At 36.0% G+C, this 19,573-nt stretch overlaps 1 protein-coding gene across 5 annotated transcripts in view; it reads left to right on the forward strand.

Annotated features, from left to right (window-relative positions):
* The window catches only part of SYT1 (synaptotagmin 1), a 589,756-nt gene that overhangs the window by 391,787 nt on the left and 178,396 nt on the right, over positions 1-19,573 (forward strand). The window lies entirely within an intron of this gene.

A 19,573-nucleotide genomic window follows, 5' to 3' on the forward strand; every position in this document is an offset into this window, starting at 1 on the left:
TGGCTGTGGGTAAAATGTTATCAAACAGCATCACAGGCTGCAGAGAAATCTTTCATGAAAGGAAGAGTTGGTTGATGCAGCAAACTTCATAGTTATCTTACTTTAAGAAATTGCCACAGCCACCCCAAACTTTAGCAACCACCACCCTAATTAGTCAGCATCCATCATCCTTCAACACCGAAGCAAGAACCTTCTCCACCTGCAAAAGATTATGACTTGCTGAAGGCTCAGATGATTGTCAGCATTTTTTTAGCCATAAAGTATTTTTAAGTTAATATATGTACATTGATTTTTAGACCTAATGCTATTATATACTTAACAGGCTACAGTATAGTGTAAACAGAACTTTTATATGCACTGTGAAACCAAAAATTCATGTGACTCACTTTATTGAAATATTCATTTTATTGTGGTGGTTTGGAACCAAGCCTGTAATATCTGTAAGTTATGCCTGTACAAAACTGACTTAATTTGGTCATAATCCATCTCACACATCTGGAAAAGGAAACTACTATTCTTGAGTAAATTAATCCCTGCATAATACCAGAACAAAATCAGCACTCTCTTGGCAAAAAGTAAGGAAGAAGAATGTCTATGTAACCAGGAACATTTTTCATAAGAGTAATGACCTTCTACAGGACTCTGTGGAATTGAAAGTTTTCTTAAAATGAAGTGCCCTTGTGTTTGCAGTATATGCAGTTTTGTCTCAGGAGAGAGTTTTGGGTCTACTGAGAAGAAACTGAGGTATACTGATAAGTTTCACTGCTTGTGTATTATAGTGCATAATGTGGATTTCTAAATAGATTTGTTCTGCCACATTATTAGACAGATGCCTAATAATTTAATGTACATTTAAGTACGTTAGTAGGGAGAATGTATAATCATAAATTAATTACCAAGATTATGATTATCCCAACTTTAAACAGTGCTTGAATTAAAATATATCCCTGGAATACAAAATGAATAGTGGCTTACTATGTTCTAAGGTGAGAGATAAGGGCTCTGCAACCCCTTGTGGCTTTGGAAAATGACACATTTTGCAGTTTGAAAGCATGGATTTCAGTTAAACGTTAAAAGCAGATGACTGCCATGACTATCTATAACATGATCATGCAGGACAATGAGAGAAATGGCAAAAGAAATTCTGCCTTGTGGCACATATTTTCTCTACTAATATTTGCAATTCCAATTTTCAACAGCACAGGTGTATTTAATTGCCCCGAATATTGCAATGCAAACCCATTCAATGTTGAAAACAGGAGCCCAAAAACGAATCTCAGGCTTTGTTGGCCTGCAGAATCTTGTAGCTGCAGATTGATTTTAATGTATCCAGGGACTTTTTTTTCTGTGTCATTGTGCTTTCTTTAGAAGGGCATTTAAATTATCAAGCCATTACCTTATCAGGCACAAATGTGATGCCAATACTTGTGATTTCTGAGTTATATGTGCTAAAAATTACATGAGTTCTATTGAATATTTTTATCAAGTCCAGTGATAGAAACATGTATTTTCTCATGCTGTAGTTCCAAGATCTTTAAAAGGGGTTGGTCAATAACTCAAAACCATTTTTTGATGAAGAGAGATACACTACTAATAGCAGATATGCTTCCAAAAGTTTACAAACAATAGGAATGCTTCTAAAATTTTTAATGCCAATTACTCTGCCTGATACAGAAGAAAAATGCCATCTACTCAAGTTAATTAATCCATGTTTCTCATCTGTTTGCCTTACACTTGAGTTTTATCTGAGTAACAATATTACAAAATGTATTTACACAGTATGAGAATATTATATTTTCTGCAGGGTATACCCATGATTCATCTTTAAATTAACTTCAGGAAATCTCAAATCAAAGCTTGCTAATGTTAACTTCAGCTCCATTTCCAGAGGAGACCATGTTACTAATAAAAATAGCTTCTAGCAACTTGATAAGACAGTCTCTGTGTGTTCATGGCCAAGATAGATGATCTTAAAGATTTAGGGCACAAAAGACAATTTTGTTGAATTTAGCCTTAACAGATATTTAGTAGCATGTATCAAAATTCAATTTTATCTGAAACTGAAGAAAACCCATCAGATATTATAATAAGACAATAACTCAATTTCAGACTTGTAAACAAAGGTGATATTAATCTATTGAAATGTGGAAAACTAGTCAACTTGTATCCTTCTCATACCATAAATCAGCATGTTTGATCACTGGAAGCTTCATTTTGATAATTAGCAGTCATGTATTGAGGCTAAATGATATGTTTGTCTCATAGCTAATATTAACTAAATCTATTTATCATCTTGCCAGTGGTACTACAGTGAGGTCACACTTTTGGTGCAGAAAAAAAGAAGCCAGGAATCTGTCAACAGCATCCGTTTGTAACATTACTGTTGGTTTTTTTTGTTTGTTTTTTTTTTTTTTGAGATGGAGTCTCACTCTGTTGCCCAGGCTGGAGTGCAGTGGTGCGATCTCGGCTCACTGCAAGCTCCGTTTCCCAGGTTCACAACATTCTCCTGCCTCGGCCTCCTGAGTAGCTGGGACTACAGGCACCCGCCACAATGCCCGGCTAATTTTTTGTATTTTTAGTAGAGACGGGGTTTCACCATGTTAGCCAGGATGGTCTCGATCTCCTAACCTTGTGATCCGCTTGCCTCAGCCTCCCAAAGTGCTGGGATTACAGGCGTGAGCCACCGTGCTAATGAACCAAGAAAGAAAGAAATAAAAGCATCTGACTATTAACCTCATATACTTTTGGAAATGGATGTTTGTGTCCACATCCGCTTTGATATACTGGGTTATGGCCTTGGCAGTGAAAATTCCTTACCGTATATAGTGGGTCAAAAAAGTAGGATGAATGCTAACAAATGTTTTAGGATGTATCACAACAACATCTGAATTCTCCCTTCTGATGCTTAGCATTTTATTTCACAAAAGGCAAGGTTACTAAAAGAAGAAAAAAACATCAACTGTTTAGATGAAGAAGCAAAATTAATTATGTAAAAAGTGATTATTTGAGTTTTGCTATGACAATAAACAAGATATTCCATTCTCAGAAGAAAGTCAGCTAAAGTACACCTTTATTTCACATATTTCTATGGATTATACGTTTAAGAATACTAAGGAATAATCATTCTGATTTATTTTATTTCAGAATGACTGTGATGGTGTTGGAAAGCAGGGTTTTATGCTTATTTTCTAATGTTTTTCTGACTTAACATCTTGTCTGACTTTCAAACAGTTCAAAGGAAAGAGAGTACCAATTAGACAAGGGAAGAAGATGAGAGACTGCCTGAACAGCATCACTTTTGTAAACTGAGAGTTCTTCCAAGGATAGAGTGTGTAAATGCTGACCTACATTAAATACAATTGACATGGATTTCTGGGCATGTGGGACGCGTTGGTAATTTGAGTGACAAAGCACGTATGGTGCATTTGCTACTCTTTTGTGGCTTTAAAGTTAGGTGATTTTGACTCTAAAGCATGAAAGTTCAAAGAGCTGTTAAGATTTCTCTGTGATGTATGCAAGGGTTTTCTTAGGAATAAAAAGTCTAAAAAATTCCCAGGAAGACACCTATGTGTAATAAAAGCATAAAGAAATGTACAGGAATGAAAGCACTAGATTTTGTTTAGAGGTTGCCCCTTAGGAAGAGAGAAAAGGATGCAATCAAAGGTAGTCATATGTGGCCTCAGTAGTACTCACAGTTTTTTATTTCTTCACTGAGTATGGGTAAATAAATAACATAATTTTTTACTTAATTTTAATAATATTTGAAAGAATTTAAAAAGTCCATGAGGTAATGTGAAAACTTGTGATGAAAAAGGCTGAATACAAAATGGTATACGAAGGGATGACAACTCTAAATGTTTGTGTGGAGATGGTGACAAGAAGAAATAGAATGAGTTAACTTGCTAAGATGGCAGAATTATGAGAAATTTGGACAGAAATTGATGAGAAAAGTGATTTGAAGTTTTGGTAATAAAGAAAGGGAGAATATAACCTAAGGAAGATTAAAGATTTCACATAAAACTAGGAAATGTTTAGCATAAATCAATTTCACCAATTTGAACCTGGTATTCCTCTCTGTCCTCTCCCTTGTACTCACCAAATCATTTTACAATCTTCCAATTAAGGAAAAATACTTCCTTTGGTATGAATGTCTAGAATTAATATTTATAGTTCTACAAAAAAATTCAGAGCTCTTAACCTAAAACAAGTGAAAGTACAATCATTGTTTTTAAATGTTACAAATACAATACCTGACATTAAACTGTATTTCCTCTATATTGCATATTGTGAATTTAAAACTGTCTAACACCTTTAGGCTTAAAGCTTAAATTAGGCATGTAAAACAAGATAATGACAAAAGAAAAGAAGGCCAGATGTGGTGGCTCATGCCTATAATCCCAGCACTTTAGGAGGCAAAGACTGGAGAATGCTTGAGGCCAGGAGTTCAAGACCAGACTGGGCAACATATGGAGACCTCATCTCTATAAAAAAATAAAAATATTAGCCAGGCATGGTGTCATGCACCTGTGGTCCCAGCTACTCGAGAGGCTGAGGCAGGAGGATCTCTTGAGCCTGGAAGGTAGGGGCTACATTGAGCTATGATTGTGTCACTGAGCTCCAGTCTGGATGGAAGAGTGAGCCCCTGTCACAAACAAAAACAAAAAACTCATATTTATTTTCAGAAGGGACTTGATTATATGGAGCCATATGGGGCAAAGTGCAAATATACCTTAGAACTACTTAAAAATACCTATTATTTTTTCTATAAGAATCCACAGCCAGAAAGAGCAAAACTTGCTGAGTATGATTGGCAAAAAGATTTCTTTTGTTTTGATTCCACCGTTCCTTATTTTTCAGGCCTTGAATAAAGTCAAATACAGAACTCTTATGAAAAAATTCAGTGTAGAACCTATAATTTAGCTGCGATTGTTCTGTTGGATTTATTTTATTTTGATCAATTTCAATCAGGTTCCCTTGATTTCTCTGAAATTGGAGAGTATTGTATTCTAAACGAATGACTTGTCTTTGGTAGTTGAAGTAAATAAGCAATTAGAGCAAAAGGCTATTTCATTGAACTTCAAAGAAAATTGTTTTTAAGATTCTGTTGTTGTTCTGTGGTCCTTAATAATGCAGTCTTTATACAACAGAAATCTGTCAGAGAAGAAATTTTTATTGGTGGCTAACTTTACACACACACAAACACATGCACACACAACTTCAGAAGCAGAAGCGCAAGGTACTTCCTCAGAGAACCACAAATACCATCAAAGTCTTATTTTGACATAATGCTACTTTAACAAGAAATTCAGATTTATGGAATGAAAATTGCTGTAGTAACAAGTATTTTGAAACCCACCCTAATACCCAGAAAGTGACAGCAAATCCCAGTGCTTCAGTAACTCTGAGCCAGTTAAACTGTAGGACAAAATTCTGTTGTGTTCTAGTATTACTGTTTTTCTGAACTAAGACTCTCTTGTGCTTTGGATGATAGGAAGCAGTGAGGGTCCTGCCTTTCCCAGGTTTGAACTTTCTCAGGTGGTTGAGATCTTCCTTGCAGCTCCTAAATTTCATTATATTTTTCTCCACTCCACAGTCCCCATCCAGTAATAAAAATCTATTCAAAAGTTGAAATTAGGAATTCTTCCATTTACATCTAAGTGTTAGATTATTTTTCTGAGGAAAAAATTAAGATTCTGTTTTTACAGAAATCTCATATTTTTTTTAAAGTAGACTTGGGTCTCAAGCCATTCTGTTAAAAGGGGAAAGGAGTAATATCATTATATTAAAATATCCAACCATATCATGAGATCAAAGGATAAAAACATCTTGAGGATCATTTGGTGAGTCTGTCTACCTGCAGAAACCCTGCATGTCTGCATCACTGTGAACAGCTCAGTATGGCTCAGGGGTCACCTCTCTGTTGGAACTTCAGTGGTCTCACACAGTCCCTAAATCCAAACCACTGTCATTGTTCTTTGGGGTTGTAAAGGCCATTAAGTGCTCAGTAGTCTTATAAAAACATGCAGATTCTTCAAACAGAAATAATAGCTTCAGTTAGCATACTTTAGAGCCATAAGTTTAAAACTCAGCGGGAGAATATAAATGATGGCCAGGCAAGAAAAACAAAACTCCCTGCCAACCTTCACTGCCTACAAAACTTAATGATCTATGCCAGATCTACTGTTTGTAAAATTCTTTCAGAAAGTATCCATTCTTAATGTTAAGAAATGTCTACCTTCCTTCCTCCAACATTTTCAATCTCTCTGCCACACTATGTTTATATTCTCTCAGAATTCTAGTGGATCCCATTGTCTAAGACTTAAAAGCTGTTATTTTATACTGGATTAACTTTAATCATCTGTATTTCTTCCAAGTTGTAGAGATTACATCGGGCCAATTTTCTTTTCCTTCAATTTTTAAGAGAAGCAAATCTTTTAAGAGAAGCTTCCTTTAGAGGAAGCACAGCAAGTCTCATGTAATTTTATTGTTTGGGTCTAACTATTTTAAATATGTTACCAAGGAATATCTTTAGGTTAAAAAAATTAAATTTTAGAACAGAATTTGATATATATTTCTTATTATTTAAAATGAGAAAGGGCATTAGCATTTATTAAATCTCATCTGTGTGCCAGGTATTCATATGTATCACCTCATGTAATTCTCACAGTTAGTATTGTCGTATTATTATTTCAATTTTCATGTAAATAAATAAAAGCTCAAGGAAGAAAATGACTCACTGAGTTCTGAACACACAATTCTCTGAGTCCAAACCTCTAGCACTTTCTAGAATACCATGAAGAGTGGAAGTAATATGTAACATTATAATTAATATTTTATTATTTTACTGTTTTATTGTTAAATTTCACACTTATTAAAATCTACACATAAACATTCATTTTAATTTAAAATCAAATTATACTGACATGGTGCCAAAATAACTGCTCTATGAGATCAATAAATCCAATCTATTCTGATGTAGAAAGGTAAAACCCATGTGTGTTGCTTTGTAATAGTAACCAAACAGTCATTATGTTTCAGCCATTTCAGGAACTTATTTGTGATTGTTGTATATTGATTATAATTGTCATCAGTTGTGGTTAACAAGCCTTTTTTTTCCTTATACTTTCTTTTTTCCAAAGAACCTATTTTGTTTTATAGCATGGTTGGACTTTTCTCTAGAAAATTACAAGTGTATTCAATATAACCAGTATTTATCCCAACTTTCTGAACAAGAAACTTCTCCTATTTAACTCCAACCTTATGACTCTTCTCTGATATTTTTCCAGCCATAGGTGTTAGCATCTGCTGTTGTAAAATCTTTGGTGTTGATTGGTGAGGACTGAGGTGAGGACCAGAGTCAAGATCACTTTTTACAGGAAATATTATACAATTCTGCCCCTTGTCCAACTCTATAAATTACTAGAAGTTTCTGGACGTGTGTACATCTTCAAGCTCATCTTAATCATTTCCACATTTGTATTCTTGAGATTACACCTGAGATTCTCATCCACACAATCCTTAATTAAAGCAGCTGACTCGCTTCTCACAATATAGGAAAATGGGGGTGCCAACTGCTTTCTCTGCCAACTCCTGAGTACTGTTGAAGCTGAACTAGCTCCTCAACTCTTCTCCGGGAAATGTACTGCAACTCTCATGCTACTTAGCACCTTCCCTCCTCATTTCAAAAATTGTGCTGATCAGAGACATTCAGAAAAAAGTGCAAAAGAACAAAACAGCTCCAAATAGCTTTCCAGAGTTCTGCACTGTATTCTTCCCTCTGTTGATTTCCCTGCAATACAAATAGGCAAAAAAGTAGCTCACAAAAGAGATAGAGTACGTAGAAAAGAGAAAACTGAGGCATAAGACAGCACTGTGTGCTTCAAGAAAGACCTGGAGCAAAGCTTGGAGCACAGGGTTCAGGTGAGAACTGAAGTTATATTAGCATAAACATATGGTCACTTACTGCCCCCTCTGCAATGTCCACAGAATGCATTCCTAATTTTCATTCCATTTGTCTCCAATGCGTGATAGGACTTCAAAGAGTCATGATTAAAGAAATTGTTCAGTGCAATCAATCACCACTTACAAGTCAGTGAGCTCACATTCTGGGGTGAGTGCTAAGCTTTTTCAATAGGAGATAGCACACTCCATTCACTTCTTTGTTGTTCTTTCTGAAGATCCTTCTGATTTTTTTTTTTATGTCCAGAGTTCTACTATTTTCTTTCTTTCTGACTAATAATACTTAATTTAAAATAAATACATCTTTTTCAGAGATAAGAATTTGATCCTTAGTGAAAACATTTACCCGTATCAGCCCACTATATTTTGTGTTTTATATTCTTTCATTTAAAAGTATTAAGATGAACTTCAATTATAAAATTTTACATTGCTTGAAAGGCATTTGCCTAAATATGTTATGTGTCTACTGTAGTTTTTCAAAGAATTTTTATTTAAGAAGCCACAAGTATATTAAAATAATCCTATTTCTTCCAGGAAATGGCTGGATTTAGTGATCCTGTAAGGTTAAAAACATTATAATATTTGTATAGTGTCCAGGCTCTTGATTTAGATAGTTACATATAAGCAAAATACTGAATGAAGACAAAAAACATAGCTATCCCTTTTATTAAGTTTCATAGCTTTTAATGCCCTAAGGAAATCCTTTAGCTATTTCACTATTTTGCTAAATCATATTAAAATGCAAATTTCCACTAATATTACAATTCTAGTCAAAACCACCAAAAGAAAACATGGGCTCTTAAGCTTTTTTTTTTTAAGTATGAGCACAGATAGCAGAAAATAAAGGTTTCCTGTAAGTGAGTATGGCATCTACATTTGAATTATGTGCACAGTAAAGGACTAAAAATTGCGTGGTCCTAAGTAAGTTTAAATTCTATCATCTTTGATTGATTTGAAATAGAATTATCAGAGATTGGATTAATAAAAAGAGCTTGACAGTTCAAAGAACTAAGCTTGTGATTGGGCTATGATTTTTTCCAAGGATTTTTTGGGCAGTCATATTATTTTCTGTACCTTAAATTTACCATCTATGAATAAAGATAATGTTGACTACATGAAAAAATAAGCCCACAGTTTTGTTTTTTTTTTTGAGACAGAGTCTCGTTCTGTCACCCAAGCTGGAGTGCAGTGGCGCACTCTCTGCTCACTGCAAGCTCCACCTCTGGGGTTTACGCCATTCTCCTGCCTCAGCCTCTCGAGTAGCTGGGACTACAGGCGCCCGCCACCAGGCCTGGCTAATTTTTTGTATTTTTAGCAGAGACGGTAAATTATTCAGTGGAAACGTGATAAAGTTGTTTCTCAATGAAAAGTGATCATTATAATGTAAATGTGCATGTAACTAGTTATTGAATAATAAAAGTTGAACTCAGGGTAGCTTTTTCAGCCACTTAAAATACTTGGCCAATTTTGAAGGAAAAAAGAAAGCAGCACCCAAAAGTCAGTTGTTGTTGTTGCACTATAGAATCGAGAGTGTGTTCAAGCAAAACCTAGCATGTTGCCAATGGAAGGATAGTAAAAATCTTGCTACTAATATCTGCACTGCTCTGCTAAAACATTTACCTCAGGTAGTGTTAGCTGGAATGGCTAATTATTGAAAATACAAAGTACTGCATATTGTTTATTTCCATTAGTACAAATTTAGTATTATTCTAATGCTGCTTGCATTATTTGAATAAGATAAACAATTCTCAGTCACTGTGACTTCAAAGTACTATTCTTTATTCTCCCCAAAGTTTGATTTACTCATTCTATTATTTATTCATGAATAGCTGCATGCTACCAAATGTCTTGCCTTTCAGTTTTTCAACAGCAATCTTTACTTTAGAACCTTACTCTCACCTTCTGATATATCATTAAGTTTGAACATGTTGAATGCTTTGATGGTTGTATTATACATGTAAAATTGCTTGTATTTCATCTTTTATCTAGATAGCTTTTATAGTTTGGGTTTTTTTCAGCTAAGTTTTCAACATTTTTAAGTTATGAAGTTTAACGGGAATTGCCGACAAATGATAATAACTGGCATTTTTAAACTCTTCTTAGTATCCACTACACTAAGTACTTTACATACTTAAATCTATATATTATCACAAATCATTTACAGGGTTTTGATGCTTATCTCCTCTCTCCACCTGCCTCTCATTTTATACATAGTAAAACTGAAGTTCAGAAAGTTTAACTAACTTGATCAAATTTATTTGGCAATTTAAGTGGCAAAGCTAGGAGTCCAAATCCATGAAACTTCTTATACTCAATATTGCCCTGTTCTTGTTATGATTAATAGCAATTATGTTTTTTGACAAATGATTTTCACTGATTTGGAGTAAATAATTTAAAATTATTTCATTTAAATTAAGCCTAATAGTACTATACTAACTGATACATTTACAAAACTAAACTCTTCTTAGCTGTAATATCATTAGCATTTGCTCAATTTTCAGCATGGACACAAAAGAATGCCAGAATATATGGAAAGAGTATGAAAGCTGAACCCCAAGGACCTAAATCTGATCCCAACTCTAATAGGAATCACTTTACAGAAGCTACATTTTAGATCCCCAATGTTATCATCTTCAAAATGAAGATAATGTTAGCCACTTTAGCTGTTCTACAATTTGGTGTTTAGGATCAAACCAGTTGAGGTCATGTGAAAGGGTCTCAGAAAGTGAAAAAAAACTATAAATGAAAGAATTAGACAATACTGCAAGTGCTGCATGCAAGAAGAGTAAAACTATTAGCATTACTAATACAATATTAAGAGAATCTTTTCAAGAGGATCTGCTATGCAAAAATTATTTAGAAAAAATAATTGACAGAAAATAATTGAGTGTTTCTGTCATTTCCATAGTCTATCTAGAATAAAGAGTAATGAATACTCGCATAGGTTTTCTAAATAATCTGGAAAAGTTGATATTTTTGAAGTGTACCACTTAGATATAATAAGCAGTCCAGTGGAGCCATGCTTACACTATAGGTAAACAATATTTGAAGAAAGCTTTCTCTGCCTCTGATTATATTTTTATTTATTCAATAAGCATTTTCTAAAGACTTAGCATGTACTTAACTGACATTTCATGGAAGGCAAAGGAAAGGAAGAAAGAAGTATCCCTCTTCAGGTAGCCTCCCCCATGTTAGAAAGACAAGTCACAAAGCTACTAGAAAGCAAAGATTGATATATGATAATACAAAACAAAAGGCGTGAATACATGCAGATAAGAAACAAAATAAAGGGCTTATATATGGTATTACTCAGGTAGACATTTGGAAGAAATCTTTTGGGAGCAATGTCTTATTTTGGCAAAGAAAAAAAAATAAAGGGGGTTCTACATCCTTAAGGGAGATCTGTGAAAACCTACAATAGCAAGAGTCATGCAGGGCCTTGTGGTCATGTGCTTACAGTTGCAGTGCTTAGAATACAAACTCTAAGCAGAAGAGGCATATGATGGTAAAAGAAAAAAAATCATGAAGAAAAAGTAACTGTGTAAGAGACTGACGGGTATAGGGAAGTCCCTTCAGACACAAGAACAGACAATTAGTCAAGGATCGTGGGAGTTGTAGAATGAATATGACAGTTTAAAAGCCAGGAAACAAAAAGAAAAACTGCTGCTACACTTTGAAAATTGGACAGATAAAATTGCCATGGAGAGAAACTGATTGACAAAAACAGAGCAAACTACAGATTGGGAGGAAAATTAATAAGCTTGGTCTGTAGCAGCACAAATCCATTGGATAATCAAAGAAAAATGTCCCGTGGATACTTAGGCAAGTGAGGAGCTTTGTTTTCACTGTTGCCTACCTGTCACTTTGTATAGTAATGAAATTAATGAGCCTGAATCTTCCCTTTCATGACTGTAAAGACTCAAACGCCCTGTTCTTCTCCACTCAAGCACAGCAGCCATGCAATTCTGCTGTCAGTGCAATCAAATCTTTCCAAGTTACAGAGAATTCTAAAAACGCGCTCACTTGTTTCTAGAATCTTAAAAGAAAGGTAGTGGAGGAAAAAAAATCCTTCCAAAAAACAAGTAATAAGGCATTTTTGTTTGCTTATTGCTTATAGCTGTTGGCCTTAAATTATAAAATATCAGGGAATATATCTGCCCCTTTAGCTGATAATCTTTTATCATAATTGAATTTAATCTCAATAACATTAAATTGCTTAGAAAAGAAACAAGTAGATATCAAAATATTGAATTATTCAGAAGTTACCAACAGGGGCCATGTTTAATTCTTGGAATGAATTTCTTTTTCTCGGGTATCTTTGCCAAAGTTAGAAAACAGGTTAACAAAACTGTTAACCAAATTGAAAGTGTCAAAATAAAGCCAAATACAAATTGGGTCAGAATCCAAGAGCTGCCTATTGTGAAGTCTTCTAACATAAAAGTTGAGAAGAAAGTTAGCTTCCTTGACAAAAGAAAAAGAAGACTAAGAGGTTACGTGTTTTTAGTTTTGAACTTAGAAATCAGAACTCAAGAAAGGCATACTGAAAATTTCATAGGATAAATGGATTTCCCTTTAACCACAATATTGTGTTATCCACAGCATGAATGAAAACTGTTACAAACTTCCAAAGGCTTCAGATGATTAGCCTGTGAATTGCCTTCACCTCTGCCAACTTACCTGGCATCCTTTACGTTTACCAGCACACTTCTCCCTGGAGCCTGCAGACAGCAAGCTCCTGGGCTGATTGTGGAGTCTTATCTAAATCCTCTGAAAGTTGTGCTTCGGTTTATCTCTGCCTAAAGACCCATCATTCTGCATGGCAAATTTCAGACATTCCAATACTGTGAAAATATAGATGGCTTTGCCTTATCATTTAAAGCAGACTAATATTATTATAGGCATTGTATAAAATTAATTATTTGACCAATACATGTGCAGATAAAATGTCCTTCATTCAACTAACTTCCATCATCAAGACTAATCATTGCATGCAGTGAGAAACATCAGTAACCTTAATAAGTTATTCAGTAGGGACTGTGAATTTGCTCAACAGCACAGGAAATACGGAAATCAGATCAAAGGGTAGAGGATCTGGTAAAAATTTATCAATGCATAGATTGTGACTTTGTGTATATCAAAACAATATAATATACTTTACTAAAGTTTTGATGTATGACAGTTGAGTTTATGGGCAAAGAGAGGCAGATTTACCATTCTATTAAATGTTAAGGATTTTTTAAAAATCATCAAAAACATTGTATTCATTTGACATGTAAAATAAGTTTGCCGTGACTATATAGCAGAATCAAAGTCCATTAACCATGGATTAGCCATTAACCCTTTAATTTGGATTTAACATGATATATGGTATTTTTCACAGTATTTCATGTATATTAGTCAAATCTGCCCAAGCAGACTGTAAACTAATAAATTATTTCAAACTTGTTCAAATGGATGAGTGAATGAATGAGTGAATGAATGAATGAATGAGTCTCTCTTCTAGATTGCAGTTAACCACAATTTATCTGCCCTAAAAAGTCACAGGTAACTGACCCAAGTCAATGGCTTGGAGCATTTTTACAGTATTTTTGCACAGACATATGTTCCAGTTTCCTCTTTGTCAGGAACACAAATTGAAAAGAGAAATAGAACTATATGGGAGGAGAATGTGACATGTATTCTTAAGGAGACAATTCTGAAGGCTATTTGGAGAAGGCTACATGAATTTACTACAAGGAAACATCTTTTCATCTACTATGATAGAAAAACCTAATGCAGATTTTGATAAGTCTGTGTCATATTGAAAGCTCTGTTTAACAGAGTAATCACTGGGTGACAAATTAGATTAAAGGGAGTCTGAAAACCAAAGGAAAGAAAGGAAGGAAAGAGAAAGGATGAAAGAGAGGCAGGTAGGAAAAGAAACGGTGTCTTCCAAATACTATTTTCACTGTGGAGCAAGAAGGGCTTTGGAGCATACCTCAGAATGCAGCTCCTCCACGAAGTCTTTTTTGAATTCCAGGCCCCTTTTATCTTGCCCTTCTCTAACCACCTACCTATAAAGCCTTTCTGCTCCACTGAATTTTGTGCTTAACTCTGTATTGCCTCGTATCTCTAGTTTTATTTCCTGGGAGTTAGTCTTTCTAAGCTCCTAGGGAAAGGGAACCATCCTTTCTGTGTTCTCTGTTCTCTCACTCCACCTCTGCATATGTTCTCTCACTCCACCCCTGTATAGTTTAAACACACAGCAGATTGTCAGTAGGAAAGAAATGAACAGTTAAATGATCTGATGAAGAAATAAGTTTTTCCTTTGGCCTTGGTGTGTCTTGCCTTGATGCTCTGAGAAACAGGTTTTTAGTTTGGAGTCCAGTTGTCTTCCAGACCTGGAGAACAATAATCTGCACTCGGGTACCACATTCTACCAACTGTATGAAAAAGTACACACACACACACACACAATGCACACACAGATATATGCAATTTCCCATGAAGAGTCCACAACTTTTATCATATTTTAAACTGGATATATGATTCAAAAAAGGTTTAGAACTATCATTCTAAAGGAAAAAAGATACTTCAATACCCAGGGGCCAAGAATTGGTAGTCTTTGAAGCCATTTTAGGCTATAATGAGAAATTCTCCATTTGGACCTCTGACTGGTTGATTTAATCTTAAACTATGTTCTATAAGACTTTACATACTTTTTCAAACATGCATTTAATGTTCTATCTCCAGAGGTGGCTAATGAGTGTATTAATGCACATATTTCCAGAACTTTTTTCCATTTGTATTGTATAATTTAGAAAAAGCTTGTTTTGATTTTTGCCGATTTTTGAAAAATGATTATCCTTGTGTGTTTTTGAAAATTATTCATAAACAGCCCCAAAAGCAAGACTTTGAAAAAGATTTTTTGTGCTAGTTAACAGCAAAATAATTATTTCCGTATTATATTCTGCACCTTGCATCTACTTATAATGATCTAGAAAGATGATGGATTATTTTGAGTAAAACTAGAAATTGGCAAAAAGCATCAGTAAATATAAGAATGAAGAAACATGTAGATTATTCATAAAATGAATAATGCAGACATTAGTGCAGTGGTGAAGCATTCATAAGACAAAATAAAGATATGTTGAAGGTAGAAAATGCTTGAAGTTACTGCTGAATTTTTGTGGTGACCATAGCAATCGTATTACCTGTATTGTCTTGAGGCTCTCGGCTGAAATATCTGGGACTGATACAAATGTACAAGCTTATATTTTTCCAAGGACGAAAATATAGCTCATACTGTGAAAAAGATATGGATTTAAGGTTGTTTCTTAATATGATAAATGCCAATGGAACTAATAATACAAATCTGCCCTTAAAAGTGAAACCAAGGCAGAAATACAAAAGACAATGAATTATGCCGTAGATTAAACCAAGATCCCAGTGAGTAAATCTACCAAAGTTTTCCAGCCTAGGAGACAGAAATAGCTGACTATGAATGGGAATGAGGATGAAGAGAATCAGTGCTAAGGAAAAGCCCCTTGAAATGGTGGCGTACTTCAAAGACTGTCCACTCTACTTCTGCTTGAGCTTAAGAACATGGCTATGTGGGTTTCCATCAAGTCTTCTAATATTTATTGAGCACTGACTCAGGCATTTTAGGGACTGCAAAAAAAGATCCATTTAGAAATAAATGCGTAGAACCACATAGAGCCTGCCTCCCCTTTGCCATAGGGCACATTGTATAAATTAGAAAAGGGGCTCCTCCCCAGTTGTTCATTCAGTAGGTGTGAGATTCAATGAATGTCTGATGAGCAGGCCTCAGATTTGGAAGCATGAACTTGACATGCACAGCTGCTAGTCTATAATGCCAAAGATTTTCCTTTTTAAAATGTATACTCTGCAACAGCCTTGCTCTTGGTGAAGATTTCATCTTTGTTTTCACAATGCTTAATTAAAGAGAAAGATATGTGGAGCATTCACTTTTAAAATATATGTGTGTCAGGACTCCTTAAGTAAATAATTTTAAAAAAAATTTGTTTAGTGCCAAAACTCCCTGGAAAAAGAAATAATGACGTTTTTCCATCTGAGAGTTATATTTTTATTGTAGAAAGAATATTTATTAGTTGGCTTCATCAATAGTTGTATCCCTGAAGCACTAAATTTGTATGCAAGAGCCTATTAAGCCATGTAGATTTCATTTGAAAAATGTACCGTATTATGTTTTAAGAGCTGAGTTTAGCAAATATGAGAAATTGAGTTCTTTTAGTAAAATAAATAAGACTGAGATTTTAACACCTGGGAAATAAATAATAAGCTTCATGATTGCGCAAACCATCATTAGCACTGTATCCCAATCCTGAGAAAAATGCCTTGCACATAGTAGATGCTCAATAAATATTTTTCATTACATAATTTTTAACTGCTCAATTTATGCCTACTTGTCATGAAAAAACAGGCTTTCTTGATAAAGGAAGATCATTTTTTTCAACAAAAGACTTGCTAATACTAATTTATTTCTAAATGATTCCAAGTATTTCTACTGTGTTTGTATTAATATCAGTGCTTTGTGTCATGAATAATCTACAGAGAGCCAAGATTTAAGTCAGTGAGAAATACATTTCTTGAATAGGAAGAGAGTTTATTAAAATACATTTTATACATTTGCACACATTTATCTCTTTTTTTCTTAATGCATCTTTTTATACCAGTCTAACATATTGTATCACATAGTCAATATTTCTACCAATGGGAAGCAGATTTTAACAGATGTATCCGATATTTTTATTTAAAAATCCATCAATGCTAAGTGAGGCATATGGTAAGCCTTGAAAAGGAAGTATTATTTAAATGACTGGAGAGGAAGAAGAATAGCATTTGAAAAAAGAAAGAATGCACTTTAGAAAACAGAAGTAGAATTGAGCAGGGAACAACTTACCCAGTCTGATGAGAATAGAGGTGAGTGTGGGGAACAGTGAGAAATAAACACAAATAAGTAGGATGGGCTAAATGACAGAGGACTTTGAACACTGTGCACAAAATAATTGATAATTATATATTAGAAAGTTTTATCTGATTACAATGAATGGGTAAAATGGACAGAGGAGACAATTGATGGGAAAAGAGATCATGTGGGAGATAATATCAGGTCTACACCTTATAATAGACATAAAAGAAGAGTAAAACACATTGAAGGAGAAATGGCAAAGCTTACCAACCAGTTGGATTTGGGAGTATGTATTTCCCCATTTTTCCAATGTGGTAGGAAACGACAGAAGCACCGACAGAGCCATGGAGCTGTTTTGGAGAACTGGTTTGGGAAGGAGATAAAGGATGCACAAAGCATTCTATAGACTTTGGAAATACACTCCTGGAGTATAGAATAGGGAGTAGAATAGAGTAACTGACTGAGAAGTGAGGCATGGGAAAGCATGTGCTCAACAATGAGTGAATGGGAAGATAACCAAGGGGCTGAGGACCACCTTAAATAACAACCACATTCAAGCCTTGAGAATAGAAAGGGAAACAGAGGGAAAAATGTAGAGATGTAGCAGGACATGCTGGTAGGGAACAGTAACATGAAAATAAAAGCAGAAGAAAATTTTAAGAAGGATCATGTGATCAAGATTTTCTAATACCACAGACAGTGTTGTTTGGGTTTGTCCAAAAAAAGCTATTCATTATCTTTTGGAGAATCCTGAGTACAATGTTAGAGTCTTGAGACTGGTGGCAGAATGAATAGATAGAAAGGGTAGATAAGAAGAAAAGACAGTTTTTTACCCCCAAGATACAGGATTGGAGCCTTTGTTAGTGTGCCTCAGCCACTTGGAGAGAGCAAAATCGTGTGTTACCTTTTTTTTTTCTTTCTTTTTTTTTTTTTTTTTTTTGACAATATCTCGCTCTCTTACTCAGGCTGCAGTGCAGTGGCACAATCATAGCTCACGGCAGCCTCAAACTCCTGGGCTTAAGTGATCCTATCACCTCAGCTCCCACATAGCTGGGACCACAGGTATGCACAACACCCAGCTATTTTTTTATATTATTTTTTGTAGAGCTAAGGTCTCATTATGTTGCCTAGATCTTGAACTCCTGGACTCAGGTGATCCTCCTGCCTCAGCCTCCCAAAGTACTGGCATTATAGTTATAAGCCACCATGCCTGGCCACACATTGTGAACTTTTATCCAAGAAGGAAAAGAGAAACTTAACGGAAAAAGTGAAAGAAACTTTACTTTCAAAGGAGCAGTAGGCAGTGAGGCAGAAAACTGTGAATCTCCAAAGTGCAAAAGAGGGAGAGACCATCACCATCATTCTCATTTCCACTGCAGAGCCTGGCAATTCAGGCCACAGGGGAGTGCCTTAACCCTACCCAGTACTGAAGCTGATTTGTGAGCAGCGAAGAGGATAGGAGAAGGAGCGGCATCAGGACACACTTTGCAGGCACTCCTAGACCCTAGTGAAACAGAATGAAGACATTCCTGATCCTAACTCGTAAAATCCTCCAAAGTTGGCAAGTTAAACTCAGCCAGCGCTTAGAGATTGCCAGAAACTCCCAACTGTGGTGGGGCGTGGTGGCTCACGCCTGTAATACCAGCACTTTGGAAGGCCGATGCCGGCGGATCAGGAGGTCAAGAGATGGAGACCATCCTGGCCAACATGGAGAAACCCCGTCTCTACTAAAAATACAGAAATTAGCTGGCCGTGGTGGCACGCACTGGTAGTCCCAGCTACTTGGGAGACTGAGGCAGGAGGATCGCTTGAACCCAGGAGGCGGAGGTTGCAGTGAGCCGAGATCGCGCCACTGCACTCCAGCCTGGCGACAAAGCAAGGCTCCGTCTGAAAAAATAAATAAGAAAGAAAGAAAGAAACTCCCAAATGAGATTCGTGATCTAATCTCAAGTGGTGATGAACCCCGAAGGCCAGAGCTAAGCACAAGTGGGAAGTGTGCTCTTGCCACAGGTGCGGGAGCTGGACACCTCTGCTTTGCGGGTCAACCCAGGAGGGGTGTGGCCTGAGAGCCATTGTTTGTGTCTTGAGTGGGAAGTCTTGCATCCTGGGTCAGTTTTGTATTCTGAGCATGGACTGCCTGGGATTCCACTGGCAGTTACAGCTTTCTTCTGCTGAAGTCTGCAGGTGTGAGACACACCATGTTAGGGGCATGGGAGCTGAGTGGGTCTCATTGTGGTCTGCTGCCCCTCTCTTCCTGTGTAGACTGTTTTGTGCAGCAGAAATGGTTCCACTCCTCTCTGGAACATTACCCCAGTGGCCAGGAAACTTCCTTTCAACCTCCACTGCTTTGCATCTGCACTTGGGGAGCCACAGCACAAACTTGGCTGACCCAAACCCCACACAGCTTCACCTCCTTTATATGCCTTGGTAGCAGACAATGGATAGGGACTTTTGAGAGTTGGATGGCCCCACCCATCTCCTGGGATATCTGAGTACTCTTCCTGGGTAACATAGGCCATGCATAAATCCCACAGCCACAGCTGGCTCCCTCCTGCAAATGCCACCTCCTGGCAGGAGGTCAACTGGCACAGCCCATTACAACATCTGCCGACACAACATAGTGCTCATAGTGAACATGCTCACTGTAGCTGGCAATTGAGAAAGCCACCACACTAAGGCTAT

The sequence above is a fragment of the Pongo pygmaeus genome, chromosome 10 (assembly GCF_028885625.2).
Source record: "Pongo pygmaeus isolate AG05252 chromosome 10, NHGRI_mPonPyg2-v2.0_pri, whole genome shotgun sequence".
NCBI classification, from domain to species: Eukaryota; Metazoa; Chordata; class Mammalia; order Primates; family Hominidae; genus Pongo; species Pongo pygmaeus.